Source organism: Arachis ipaensis, chromosome B8 (assembly GCF_059453495.1).
Source record: "Arachis ipaensis isolate K30076 ecotype BB chromosome B8, ASM5945349v1, whole genome shotgun sequence".
NCBI classification, from domain to species: Eukaryota; Viridiplantae; Streptophyta; class Magnoliopsida; order Fabales; family Fabaceae; genus Arachis; species Arachis ipaensis.
In genome coordinates this window covers 138,415,759-138,421,066 of record NC_142443.1, presented here as the reverse complement: position 1 = coordinate 138,421,066, position 5,308 = coordinate 138,415,759, and the positions used below count along the sequence as shown (strand labels likewise).

Below are 5,308 nucleotides of genomic sequence, written 5' to 3'. Positions count from 1 at the left end.
CAGCATAGAGGCAAGTTACATATTTGATAAGTAATGAGTAGTATATTCTGATATCTTTCTGAAGCTTGGCTGGCCATTGGCCATGTCTAGTGTTTTGGACTGGAGCTTTCATTGAAAGCTTGGCTGGCTAGTGAGCCATGTCTAATTCCTGGACTGAAGCTTTAGACTAACACTGCAAGATTCCTGGAATTCATATTAAAAATTTTGGAATCCTTATTTTTCTTTTTCAAATAATTTTCGAAAAATCCAAAAAAATTAGAAAATCATAAAAATCAAAAATATTTTTGTGTTTCTTGTTTGAGTCTTGAGTCATATCATAAGTTTGGTGTCAATTGCATATGCATCTTGCATTTTTCGAAAATTCTCACATTCATAGTGTTCTTCATGATCTTCAAGTTGTTCTTGGTAAGTCTTCTTGTTTGATCTTGATGATTTCATATTCTGTGTCTTTTCTTGTTTTTCATATGCATTTCTCGTTTGTTAGAGTCTAAACATGAAAGATTTCTAAATTTGGTGTCTTACATGTTTTCTTTGCATAAAATTTTTTTCAAAATTATGTTCTTGATGTTCATCATGACATTCAAAGTGTTCTTGGTATTCATCTTGACATTCATAGCATTCTTGCATGCATTCATTGTTTTGATCTAAAAATTTCATGCATTGCATCTTTTTCAAGTTTTTCTCTCTCATCATAAAAATTTCAAAAATCAAAAAAATATCTTTCCCTTTTTCTTCTCATCAAATTCGAAAATTTGAATTGACTTTTTCAAAATTTTTAAAATCTAGTTGTTTCTTATGAGTCAAATCAAATTTTCAATTTGAAAATCTTATCTTTTTCAAAATCTTTTTCAAAAATCATACCTTTTTCATTATTTTCGAAAATTTTAAAAATATTTTTCAAAAATCTTTTTCTTATCTTTATCACATAATTTTCGAAAATAACATCACCAATTAATGTTTTGATTCAAAAATTTCAAGTTTGTTGCTTACTTGTTAAGAAAGATTCAAACTTTAAGTTCTAGAATCATATCTTGTGATTTCTTGTGAATCAAGTCATTAATTGTGATTTTAAAAATCAAATCTTTTTCAAAACTAATTTCAATCATATCTTTTCAAAAATATCTTCTTTTCTTATCTTTTTCAAAAATTTGATTTCAAAATATCTTTTCTAACCTCTTATCTTCTTATCTTTTCAAAATTGATTTTCAAAATTTGTTTCAACTAACTAACTAAGTTTTTGTTTGTTTCTTATCTTTTTCAAAACTACCTAACTAACTCCCTCTCTCTCTAATTTTCGAAAATATCTCCCTCTTTTTCAAAAATTTCTTTTTAATTAACTAATTATTTTTAATTTTTACTAATTTTCGAAAATTACTAACCTTTTTCAAAAAAAAAAAAAAAAACTATTTTCAAAAATCACTAACTCTTTTTCAAAAATAATTTTCGAAAATTTTCCCTCTCTCTCATCTCCTTCTTTTTATTTATTCATCTACTAACATCCCTCCCTCACCCACCTAAAATCCGAACCCTCTCTCTCTCTCTTTCTGAGTTCAGATTTTTCTCTTCTTCTTTTCTTCTACTAACAATAAGGAACCTCTTTACTGTGACATAGAGGATTCCTCTTCTTTTCTTGTTTTCTTCTCTTTCTTATGAGCAGGAACAAGGAAAAAGGCATTCTTGTTGAAGCTGATCTAGAACCTGAAAGGACTCTGAAGAGGAAACTAAGAGAAGCTAAATTACAACAATCCAGAGACAAATTGATTGAAAATTTTGAACAAGTAAAGGAGATGGCAGCCGAACCCAACAACAATGCAAGGAGAATGCTTGGTGACTTTACTGCACCAAATTCCAATTTACATGGAAGAAGCATCTCCATTCCTACCATTGGAGCAAACAATTTTGAGCTGAAACCTCAGCTAGTTTCTCTAATGCAACAAAACTGCAAGTTTCATGGACTTCCCTCTGAAGATCCTTTTCAGTTCTTAACTGAATTCTTGCAGATATGTGATACTGTAAAGACTAATGGAGTAGATCCTGATGTCTACAGGCTCATGCTTTTCCCTTTTGCTATAAGAGACAGAGCTAGACTCTGGTTGGACTCTCAACCTAAGGATAGCCTGAACTCATGGGATAAGCTGGTCAAGGCTTTCTTAGCCAAGTTCTTTCCTCCTCAAAAGCTTAGTAAGATTAGAGTGGACGTTCAGACCTTCAGACAGAAAGAAGGTGAATTCCTCTATGAAGCTTGGGAGAGATACAAAGGACTGACCAAAAAGTGTCCTACTGACATGCTTTCAGAATGGACCATCCTGGATATCTTCTATGATGGTCTGTCTGACTTAGCTAAAATGTCATTGGATACTTCTGCAGGTGGATCCATACACCTAAAGAAAATGCCTGCAGAAGCTCAAGAACTCATTGACATGGTTGCTAACAACCAGTTCATGTACACTTCTGAAAGGAATCCTGTGAGCAATGGGACGCCTATGAAGAAGGGAGTTCTTGAGATTGATACTCTGAATGCCATATTGGCTCAGAACAAAATATTGACTCAACAGGTCAATATGATTTCTCAGAGTCTGAATGGATTGCAAGCTGCATCTAACAGTACTCAAGAGGCGCCTTCTGAAGAAGAAGCCTTTGATCCTGAGAACCCTGCAATAGCAGAGGTAAATTATTTAGGTGAACCTTATGGAAACACCTATAACTCATCATGGAGAAATCATCCAAATTTCTCATGGAAGGATCAACAAAAGCCACAACAAGGCTTTAATAATAGTGGAAGAAACAGGTTTAATAATAATAAACCTTTTCCATCATACACTCAGCAACAGACAGAGAACTCTGAACAAAATACTTCTAATTTATCAAATTTAGTCTCTGATCTATCTAAGGCCAATCTGAGTTTCATGAATGAAACAAGGTCCTCCATTAGAAATTTGGAGGCACAAGTGGGCCAGCTGAGTAAAAGGATCACTGAAATCCCTCCTAGTACTCTCCCAAGCAATACAGAAGAAAATCCAAAAAGAGAGTGCAAGGCCATTGACATAGTCAACACGGCCGAACCTAGAGAGGAAGGAGAGGACGTGAATCCCAGTGAGGAAGACTTCCTGGGACGTCCAGTGATCAATAAGGAGTTTTCCTTTGAGGAACCAAAGGACCCTGAGGCTCATCTAGAGACCACAGAGATTCCATTGAACCTCCTTATGCCATTCATGAGCTCTGATGAGTATTCCTCTTCTGAAGAGAATGAGGATGTCACTGAAGAGCAAGTTGCCAAGTTTCTTGGTGCAATCATGAAGCTGAATGCCAACTTATTTGGTAAAATGACTTGGGGAGATGAACTTCCCCTGTTCACCAATGAACTAAATGCATTGGAATTACTGAGATTACCTCAGAAGAAAGAGGATCCTGGAAAGTTCCTCATACCTTGTACCATAGGCACCATGACCTTTGAGAAGGCTCTGTGTGACCTTGGATCAGGGATAAACCTCATGCCACTCTCTGTCATGGAGAAACTTGGAATATTTGAGGTGCAAGCTGCTAGAATCTTATTAGAGATGGCAGACAACTCAAGAAAAGAGGCTTATGGACAAGTGGAGGACATGTTAGTAAAGGTTGAAGGCCTTTACATCCCTGCTGATTTCATAATCCTAGACACTGGGAAGGATGAGGATGAATCCATCATCCTTGGAAGACCCTTCCTAGCCACAGCAAGAGCTGTGATTGATGTGGACAGAGGAGAATTAATCCTTCAACTAAATGAGGACAACCTTGTGTTCAAAACTCAAGGATCTCTCTCTGCATCCATGGTGAGGAAGCATGAAAAGCTTCTCTCACAACAGAGTCAACCAGAGCCCCCACAGTCAAACTCTAAGTTTGGTGTTGGGAGGCCACAACCAAACTCTAAGTTTGGTATTGAACTCCCATACCCAAACTCTAAGTTTGGTGTTGGGAAGTTTCAACAAAGCTCTGAACATCTGTGAGGCTCCATGAGAGCCCAATGTCAAGTTATTGACATTAAAGAAGCGCTTGTTGGGAGGCAACCCAATGTTTATCTAATTTTATTATTGTTTTTCATGTTTTCTTAGGTTTATGATCATGTGGAGTCACAAAATAATCAAAAAAATTAAAAACAGAATCAAACCAGCAGAAGAAAAATCACACCCTGGAGGAAGCATCTGCCTGGCGTTCAACGCCAGAACAGAGCATAGTTCTGGCACTGAACGCCCAAAATGGGCACCAATCTGGCGCTGAACGCCAGAATTGCACCCTGGAGAAGAGCTGGCGCTGAACGCCCAGAACAAGCATGGTTCTGGCGTTCAACGCCAGAAATGGACAACAAATGGGCGTTGAACGCCCAAAATGGGCACCAATCTGGCGTTGAACGCCCAGAATTGGGTGCAAAGGCATTTTGCATGCCTAATTTGGTGCAAGGTTGGAAATCCTTGAACACCTCAGGATCAGTGGACCCCACAGGATCATCTCAGGATCTGTGGACCCCACAGGATCATCTCAGGATCTGTAGACCCCACAGGATCATCTCAAGATCTGTGGACCCCACAGGATCCCCACCTACCTCCACTCACTTCTTCTCACCCCTCTTTCACACAATCCCATAAACACTCTTCCCCAAAACCCTTCACCTATCACCTCCATCCCTCTTCCCTATTAACCCTTCACAAATCACATCCACCCACTCTTCCCCATAAACCTACCTTATAAACTCCACCTACCTTCAAAATTCAAAACTAATTTCCCACCCAAACCCACCCATATGGCCGAACCTTAACCCCCCCTCCCTTCCCTATATAAAGCCCTCCTTTCTCATCAAATTCACACAACACACCCCTCTATACCCCTCTTGGCCGAAACACAACACCTTCACCCTCTCCTCCATTTCTTCTTCTTCTTCATTTATTCTTTCTTTTATTGCTCAAGGGTGAGCAATATTCTAAGTTTGGTGTGGTAAAAGCATAGCTTTTTTGTTTTTCCATTACCATTGATGGCACCTAAGACCGGAGTATCCTCTAGAAGAGGAAAAGGGAAGACAAAAGCTTCCACATCCGAGTCATGGGAGATGGAAAGATTCATCTCTAAAGCCCATCAAGACCACTTCTATGATGTTGTGTCCAAGAAGAAGGTGATCCCCGAGGTCCCTTTCTAACTCAAAAGAAATGAGTATCCGGAGATCCGACATGAGATTCAAAGAAGAGGTTGGGAAGTTCTAACAAAACCCATCCAACAAGTCGGTATCTTAATGGTTCAAGAGTTCTATGCCAATGCATGGATCACTAAGAACCATGATCAA

At 38.1% G+C, this 5,308-nt stretch overlaps 1 non-coding gene across 1 annotated transcript; it reads right to left on the bottom strand.

The window, feature by feature from the left end:
* Positions 1–2,183: 2,183 nt before the first annotated feature.
* Positions 2,184–2,290, bottom strand: LOC148550030 (small nucleolar RNA R71). The gene has a single exon (XR_015897535.1). It is a non-coding gene; the product is annotated as a small nucleolar RNA R71 (small nucleolar RNA).
* Between the last annotated feature and the right edge of the window lie 3,018 nt (positions 2,291–5,308).